Source organism: Silene latifolia, chromosome 6, assembly GCF_048544455.1.
Source record: "Silene latifolia isolate original U9 population chromosome 6, ASM4854445v1, whole genome shotgun sequence".
NCBI classification, from domain to species: domain Eukaryota; kingdom Viridiplantae; phylum Streptophyta; class Magnoliopsida; order Caryophyllales; family Caryophyllaceae; genus Silene; species Silene latifolia.
This window is the reverse complement of record NC_133531.1, coordinates 119,444,343-119,454,108: the sequence shown is the minus strand read 5'-3', so window position 1 is coordinate 119,454,108 and position 9,766 is coordinate 119,444,343. Positions and strand designations below refer to the sequence as shown.

Here is a 9,766-nt window from a genome sequence, read left to right as displayed (position 1 = left end):
AAATATGATCAAATGCAAGAACGACCTGCAAGACACCTTGCATTGAGTGGGACATAGTAATAGGACAAGAGAATTGGTGACGCACACTTGTCTCGGACAAGTGGGAGATTGTTGGAGTATGTGTCCTCAACAATAGTGCGATCACATATTAAATCTCATAACAAGAATACAAAAGGGATGATTCAATATATTGTCAACTGATCAACATTAATCGGTAACGATTGGCTGACTAGAGTTTGACGTTACTGTCATTTGACGGTGGTGATCAGTTGATCCCTTAAGGTCACACCTATAGGACAATTCCCTTAACTGATAAGTTAATTGATTGTATGTCGATACAGATTAATTAATTCCTTAAATTGAACAAACTTCATTTGTGAGTGAGTATCATATATCTTATTGTAATGTGATTAAATAAGATTCAATTTAGTAATTAATATGTTACATTACTAAAATTGATTAATGTTTATGAAATATTTGAGATAAGAGTAATTAGTTAGTTATAATTAAAAAATGTTGTAGATTATATTAACTAGACTTAATGTGACCCATTTTATATACATGTAATTGTGAATTACTTGTTAAGTTGTTAAATGTAATTTATTTGATTTAAAATGATATTTAATTAGTTAAATATGCATTTATATTTCTTATGATATGTTACTTGTCACATGTCATACCAAATTACAAATGACAAATGACAAAGATAATATGGATGTCCATTTTAAGTGTTGGACCGGTTTTAAGGGTGATTAGTGGGGATTAATTTTGTTCTTATTTTATGCTTAAGGACATAATGATGACACTAATGGTATGCTTAACCCTAGGGTCCTACCCTAGTATTTTGGGTAAGACAAAAAAGCAAAAAGGAAAGGCATTTTGCCTCCCCCATGCTTCTCAAAAACCGGTCACCACCTCCCATATCAGGATATGTGATGTTCTCAACTTCTCAATTTTATTCTTATCTTATGCTTATCTCTCTAAGAGACCTTCTCACCTTAAAATGGTTTTTATGCTTGAATTTGTTCTAAAAATTATAATATTACAAAATATTACTAGTGTAGTAATAATAATTGATGTGACCATAAGTAGTGCACATTTAGTCCCCGAATTAGCCTCGTTTCCATGCTTTTTAGTGCTTATTTGGGTCATTTACTATCTTTAGTTCTTTGTTTTGCATATTCTTTGAGATTTTGATCCCTTGGTAGGAAAGGAGTAAGAATCTTGCATTTTCATGGCAAAACAAGGCTAAATTGATCAAATTCAATGACCAAGCATCAAGGAGAGACAAGATTAGAAGGCCTTTGTACATATCATAGTAGAAGAGCAATGTTGAGAAAAGATCCTTGAGTCTCCAAGGAAATCCCCAAGTAATTTATGAAGAAAAGGGAAGAAAAGAAGAAGAATTGTTGCTGACTGACAATCCGAGCGGATTGTCACCAATCCGTCCGTCCCGCAGCAGCACAATCCGAGCGTCTTTGCCACAATCCGCTCGGATTCTACCTCCACAATCCGCCCGGATTCTCTTGAATCCGCTCGGATTCCAACGCCAGAATCCGCCCGTCCCGACCCTATTCCGCCCGGATTCCAGCACAGCACGGTTTCCTCTTCTCCAAGCTACGAAAAGAGAAGCCCTTCTCTCAGAAAATACCGGAGTCTCCTTGCTCAACTTAAAAAGTGTAATTACTAGTTTAGCCCTTAGTTAACCTAATGCATCCTCCCTAATTTTCACTATAAATACCCCATTAGTCTAATTAGAGATGCATGTTCTTCTTATCAATAATTAGTGTAGTTAATATCAATCAAATCTCTCTTTAATATTGTAATCAAGTATTAATCAAGTTTTAATCCAAGTTTTAGTTCCTTAATCTCTCTCTTGTTCATCCTTTATTTTGGGTAATTGAAGATTATTTGGGTATTATTGGGGGATTGACAACCTCTCAATCAATCATCAAGTACTTCTATTATCTTTGCTTTATTATTGGAATCATTAGTAGGTATAATCTCTTAATCCCTTTTTAATTATTGTTAATTACTTTCATTTATTCATCATGTTTCATTTTGTTGGTATGATTGACAACCTTGCTAGCATGATCAACATGATAATGAGTGAGTAGTCTCTTAGCTAGGGTTAAATGGGTGATTAGGGAAACCAACATGGGGAATGATTCATGCTTAAATTAATATGCTTTCATGGTTTATTTGCTTGCTTGTTTTGATCTCAACTCATGCACATGTTATGTTTGATGAAATGCTAAGCCTATGAATCCTTGCATTTACTATCATCTCCTATCTTTTCAATGAGACTTGTAAGACATAACCCAACTCGAGTCTCATTAGACCATGCATGTTGTTGAGTAGGGAAGATTAAGTCGACTTGTAGGTGTTGTACAATCTAATCGATTCGGCTCCGGGACCCAAACTTTCCTAGGATTGTAAGATATAACCCAACTCAATCCATCACAACAATAATTGCTTGCTTATAATTTGAGAACATGTTTGTATGATCATATCCCATGATTCCCCTATGATCCCATGACACCCTAGTGCTTTTAATCAATTGTTTACACCCCTTTAATTCATCTTGCTTGTTTATCTTCATTGCTATTTTAGTTTAGTGACCTTCTACATCAACCCAATTTGTGACACCCCTTAGACACCACTAGTTTCAATAGAAATCTCATTTCAACTCCCGTCCCTTGGGATCCGACCTTTACTTACCTCTTTACTTATTGTAGAGTTGTGTGTGAAGTTATAAATTGTGTTTTGATTCGACCGTGACCAACGACCACATCTTAATTTGTGAACCGAACGGAACCGCATCAAAAATGGCGCCGTTGCCGGGGACGGTGTTTGTTTGATTTAGATTTCTTTTTATTGTTATTAGTTGTGTCTTTCTTCACCTTGAGGAAGTAAAACTCCTCAAGGTTTGTTCTAATTATTTTCGAGTTGTTTGATATTTTGCATGTCTAGAAGGTTCAGGTTACCTTTTGACCGTGAAATCGAAAGAACCTTGACGAACAATAGGAGACTTGTTAGGAGGAATTTGAGAGGAAGTGAAGTTGTTCAACCCACTAGTAAGTTTGTCAATCCTTTCGCAATAGAAGGAGAAGAAAACCCATCACATATTACCCCACAAAATCCACCTACAATGCCAAAATTCTCGTCACACTCTGTACCCACCGAGGAGAATCTACCAAATGGTACTCCTACACCACAACATCTCACCGGAAATTTCATTGCCAAATCCGCCTTTATCCAATTAGTTGAAAGAAGCCAATTTGGGGGGATGCCTAGTGAAGACCCTCACTCTCATATGGAGGCTTTTTGTGACTATTGTGATGCGATCTCACAAACTGGTGTAACTCAAGACCAAATTAGATGGGTCTTATTTCCATTTTCTCTAATTGGCACCGCCAAACAATGGTTGAAAGGCCTTGATAAGGCTACTCTCGGAATTGATTCTTGGAAGAAGTTGGCTCTAGCTTTCTACAAAAAATTCTACCCACCGGAAAAGACTAACATGCTAAGAGCTCAAATTACGGGTTTTAAGCAAAGGGATGAAGAATCTTTGTATGAAGCTTGAGAGCGTTTCAAAGGAATTTGTCGCTCATGTCCTCATCATGGACTTAGCGAATGGTTCTTGGTTCAACAATTTTGGAATGGTCTTTATGAAGACTCAAGAAATATCCTTAATATGGGATCGAATGGGATGTTCACCGAGGTTGATGACAACCAAACTTGGAGCAAAATTGAAGAGATGGCAATCCACAATTCACAATATAGTAGACCTCGCAAGGCTACTAGAGGAGGAAAGCACGAAGTGGACGCCGTTACTCAATTAGGTGCCCAACTAAGCTCCCATATCGATACTATCAACTTAAAGTTCGAAAAAGCAATGGCTAGACTTGAAGAAGTCTCAAAATCACCAAAGCATCATGTCAATGCCATGACGGCATCTTCATCAATCCCAAGTGGGATATGTGAGAATTGTGGAACTTTGGGTCATGACCCAAGTGAGTGTAGGGGAACAACCGAACAAGTTAATGCTTTCCAAGCATATAAATGTGGTACCCCTTATTCAAATTTTTACAATGAGAATACCAAGTTCCATCCAAATCTCTCATACAAAAGCCAAAATGTTCAAAACCCACAAACAACATACACTCCACCACCCATGAGAAATAAAAACCAAAGACCCTTTTACAACCAAAACCAAAGTTATCAAAATCAAAATCCATACATTCAACAACATGACCAAGGTTTGGATGTCCAAAAAGCGGTCCTCCAAATGCAAAAGAATCAACAAGAGTTTTTTACTCAAATGCAAAAAGATAGTCAAGCAAAGGAAATCACCATCAACAACATTCTAGCTCACACCAAGATGTTGGAAACCCAATTGACTCAACTAGCATCTTCAAGCTCACAAAGACAAAAGGGGCAATTACCACCTCAAAGTAATCCCCCTAGACATGAAACGGTTAGTGCTATCCACTTGAGGAGTGGCACAAGGTATGAAGCACCGAAGAAGCAAGTTGAGAATGAAGTTGTGGAAGCTAGTGATAAGGAAGAAGTTGTGCAAAACTCCAAGGTTGGAGAACAATCAAAAGAAGAAAGTTTAAAGAAAAATGAAGACAAGGCCAAGGAGAAGGAGCCCATTGTGATTAGACTTCCTTTTCCAAGTCGTCAAGCCAAGCCCAAATTTGATGACCAACTTGGAAAGTTTATGGAAATTGTGAAGAATTTGGAAGTCTCAATTCCTTTCACGGAATTAATCAATCACGTGCCGGCCTATGCAAAATACATGAAAGATATCCTCACAAAGAAGAAGTCCATCCGGAAACTTGAGACTATCGCCTTCACTAAGGTGAGTAGTGCAATACTTCAAGGGAGTTCACCTCCAAAACTAAAGGATCTGGGAAGCTTCTCAATACCGTGTACCATTGGCGACACGACGATCAACAAAGCCTTATGTGATCTAGGGGCTAGTGTGAGTGTCATGCCGTACTCGGTGAGTAAAAGGTTGGGGATGGGAGAGCTTAAATGCACCAACATCACACTTCAAATGGCCGATAGATCGACGAATACACCATTAGGGATATGTGAAGATGTCCCCGTGCGAATTGGGAAGTTTTTCATCCCGGTGGACTTTGTCATTGTTGATATGGAGGAAGATTCCAACATTCCAATCATTCTAGGAAGACCTTTCCTACACACCGCCGGTGCGGTGATTGATGTGAAACATGGTGAGCTCACTCTAGAAGTGGGAGATGAAAGCATAACTTTTAATCTTGACAAGACCATGAGAGCCCCCCATTTGCATGAGCCATGTTTTATGGTTGATCATTATTGTCGGAAAGATGAAAGAAAGAAGTCGGAACTCCAATGGAAAAGGAAAATTTAAGATGCTCCATTCAAAGAGCAAGTGAATTGTGACAAGGAGAGATTGCAAAGCTCATCAAAATCAATCAAGGAAGAAGAAGATGGCCTCATTGGCCAAGAGAAGAAATTGGGAGAGTTGTCTCCATCTAAGCAAGAGATTTTCAATGATCCACTCAATGAAGTTTGTGGTCTTTGGGACGACGAATTTGAAGGGATTTTTAATCCCTACATTGGACATGCTATTGATCACGATCGACAACAAGGGCCAAGGTCTATTGAGGACCTCTACCATGATAATGAACAAGCTTTTGATTACTTCTTCAAGGTGTTGAGCAACATCATCAACACCTTGAACATGCCCCCTTGACATCTCATCAAGAATGAGAGTTTGGTGGAGTCCTCCCTAAACCACCACTTGTAAATATTTCTAACTCCCTAACTTATATTTCAATTCTTGTATTGCATTTTTGTCATCTTTGGATTTATCTTACGTACTTTGATCAAAATAATTGTCATGTTTGAGAGAAGTGAGGGAGGGACTAACAATTTCAATTGATGTGTAGTGCTTTTACCTTAGTGTGGGGATGGCAATTGCCTAGGCTATCCATGCCTTAGTAGTGCCCCCACAATGAAGAACACAAGACTTGAAGAAAGAATGGAAGAACGGTATGGGAAATGATTTGTGCACGGATGAAACTGAATCCGTGTACACAGGGGAAGAATCCGAGCGGATTCCCAAGAATCCGCCCGTCTTATGCAATCCGAGCGTCCTGCAGAAAAGACGCCCGTCTTGAACTGAGCTCAATTTTGAAAAATTCCTGACTGTGACTGAATCCGGGCGTCCTGTGAAGAATCCGCCCGTCTTAAAGAATCCGTCCGTCTTGTATAAAATCCGTCCGTCTTTGAAGCTGAGGAAAACAAGCAAATTTCTCTGGACAGAAATCCGTCCGTCTTTGAGCAAATCCGCCCGTCCCGTGTTCAGCAAATCCGAGCGGATTGTACCAAATCCGCCCGTCTTTAGGCGAGTTTTGCAAAATTCAGAAAGAGCAGAATCCGCACGGATTGAGCCTAATCCGCACGGATTGCCCCTGCAGATTTGAAATTTTCGGCCTCTTTAAAACCCCTCCCACCTTCATTCATTCATTCATAAACACTACCCACAACATCAAAACCCTCATCCTCTCCATCACAAAAACAAAAAACCCTCAACAAAATTCACCAAACACAAATCAAACCATCCTTCCAACAACAAATTAATCATTCAAAACCAAGCACAAAATCTTCAACCTTTGAGTCGATTTTTGTTTTCATAAAGGCAAAGCCTTTCACCTTCAAATCGATTTGGGCATACTATAAATTGAAGATTTTTCACTCTTTTCTTGGTTTAATTCATCAATGGCAAGGACTAAGGGACCAACAAAGGCACCAAAGGCTAAGGCACTCTCACAAAGGCAAAAGGCTCTTCAAACAAAGAAAGCATTGGCTATGGTGGTAGCAACACCAAACTTGGAAGTGCAACAACAACAACAACCTTCTATGGGAGCAACAACACCTTCTACTCCGGTAATTAATCAACTTTTGCATTATTCGGAGGTAACTTTTATTTCCGATACCCATAGAAATACCTTTGTCAAGTTTGCTATGAAGTCATTACAATCCACCAAATTCATATGTAAAGATACCTTGGAAAAATTGGGTGTTCTTGAGCAAACAAAAGCCTTTTTCAATGCCATGGGGTTGAAGAAATTGTTTGAAACAAAGGAATTGACATACCCCTCCCTTGTCTTGGAATTTTTAAGTTCTTTGAAAGTCACCAAAGTTGAGAATAGGGAGAATATCGAGTTTCGTCTAGCTAATGTTAGTAGACGCATTACCTTTAGGGAATTGGGTGAAATTTTGGGTCTAAGTGATGAATCGAAATATTTCAAGAGTTATGGAAAGTATGACCCCACACCTCTTTGGGAGGCAATCTCCAGGAAGAAATTTGAGGATTTTCATGCGAGTCGTGCTCTTTTGGTCCATCATCCGGGCATAAGAGTATGGCACAAGGTCGTGGGTAACACCATAATTGCTAGGAAAGATACCAACCATTTCACAAGACTTGATTTTATTCTTGAATCGGCTTTGAATATCGGAAGAGTTCACACCAAGCCTTACAATTCTTTGAGGCTCTTGGTAGATAGATGGCTTAATGTTGATAGTGGGAAGAAGGGCACGACCGTTATTGTCAATGGAGGCCTAGTCACTGAAGGAAATGTAGGTTCATATACATGTTTAACATACTCATATATGTCTAATTAATTTGTCATAAAATTAAAACGGATTTTATGCATGCAAACATTAATAAAAGAGAAGAGAAATAATGTCCTTACATTCAATATTTCGGCTATATTGGGCACAAGAGAGATCACCTTTCTCTTCTTGTTCTTGAGCTATTCCAATGGATGAACAAGATCTAAGAATAAGATCTCTCCCCAAGCTTTATACCCAAGGCTTTCACTTAATCTAATTAATATTATAAGTACTAGTATAATATTAATCTTAGTAGAAAATTGAACCAAAACTCTTTAAATCACATAATAGTTTCGGTTTTAAGAGAGGAGAAGAGAGGATTTTTCTTCTCACTAGAACTTGTAATTTTTGGATGAGTAGTTAGAATGAATAATACACACATTACATTATGGTGTATATCAAAAATAAGAAGAAAAACCAAGTGGTTTTTCTTCTCTAAAAATCCGGCCAAGAGGAGGTGGAAAGGAGCCAATGCATGGGCTCATTTGTCTTCACAATGCACTATAGGCATGTAAGGCTACTAAAGCAAAACAATCATTATGTTTAGCTACTAATTAAACAATTTAATTAGCTTAAACCTCTTCTTTATTTCGGTCCATATGATAATATGGAATCCATATTATTTTGTCAATTGTCAATATGTAACATGTCACATGTAACATAATTTGTAATGTATTTTTAACATATTAAAAATCAACGTATTAATAAAAATACGTCACATACAAAAATTGATTTAGTAATTCCATAATTACTGTGCCGAAATAATTTTTACCAATTTATAAATCACAACTGATTGTATTTATAACAATTCATTCAATTTAATTGTTACATTAAACAATTTATTTCATCCGAGTAATTATACAATTTAATTACTCAGACCGTATCTCATTTAATCACATTTCAATTTGATACGTAAATTTTACTTCCAAAATCGTCCGTCAATTTTCAAGTAATTTAATTAACTCGCAACATTATACGATTAATTAAATAATCGATTAAGAGTATTGCCCTTTAGGTATGACCTAGGGGTCAATGATCACCACCGTCACACGACGATAATGTCAAACTCTAGTCGACCAATCATTACCGATATATGTTGACCGATTGACAGATAACAATATTACTTCCCAATTGCATTCTTAAAATGAGATTTAATAATGATATTTAAATCATATGATCGCACTATTGTTGAGGACACATTTCCCAACAATCTCCCACTTGTCCTCGACAAGTGTGCGTCACCAATTCTCTTGTCCTATTACTATCTCCCACTCAATGCAAGGTGTCTTTCGGTCGTACTTGCAAGTGATCATATCGAGAGTGGTTTCCTCGATCCGAGAATAAGCGATTGACCGGATTTATCCACTCTGGATACCTTCCGAGCGTGGCCACGCATTTCCAATTCATTACTCCTCGAGTGGCCCCGAGATATTGTTTTAACCCGACAAGGGGTGGACAATTCCTATCGCACTCATTCCCTTCGACTAGCCACACCATCATAACCCAAAATATGCCCATTTGACCCCATTTACGAAGGTCGTAGTAACACAAATCAAAGTTAATCTAAAACTGTGCCATCTTAGGCGAATAGTCTTTAGTCAAAAGAATCGACTCATTAGAATACTATAGCATCTCTCGCCACGACCAGGCTATATAAATTTGCCAGAACTCTATAAGCGGTCATAAGGCCCGACAAGGTGTTCATAACATCTGCCTATGTGATCGACTAGTCATCTCACATGACTGTATGGCACTTGAACTTGCCATCAATCGCATCACACTCTAGTCACTTCGAGACGTCACCTCATACAAGTGACTATGGGCGAATACTATGCTAATCCGTGTTCACTTTAACGGGGTTCAATTGTCTCCACAACCCGTTTGGATGTAACAAAGTATAATAAAAGAGTTTTAAAAATAAAACTCGAACGACAAATGCGATTATCACATATGAATAGTCAATGCCTGATTACTATTTCATATTCTATAATCTAATTTGATCTTGTACGTAGTTGTCCATTTCAATCCAATTGAAATGACATGACTCATCATGTTTAGCCTTTGAGAAGGCTTTGGTTAGTAGGTTTTATCA

At 37.9% G+C, this 9,766-nt stretch overlaps 1 non-coding gene across 1 annotated transcript; it reads right to left on the bottom strand.

The window, feature by feature from the left end:
* Nucleotides 1–3,523: 3,523 nt before the first annotated feature.
* LOC141588932 (small nucleolar RNA R71) lies at nt 3,524–3,630 on the bottom strand. Its single transcript, XR_012519898.1, has one exon. It is a non-coding gene; the product is annotated as a small nucleolar RNA R71 (small nucleolar RNA).
* Nucleotides 3,631–9,766: the final 6,136 nt, after the last annotated feature.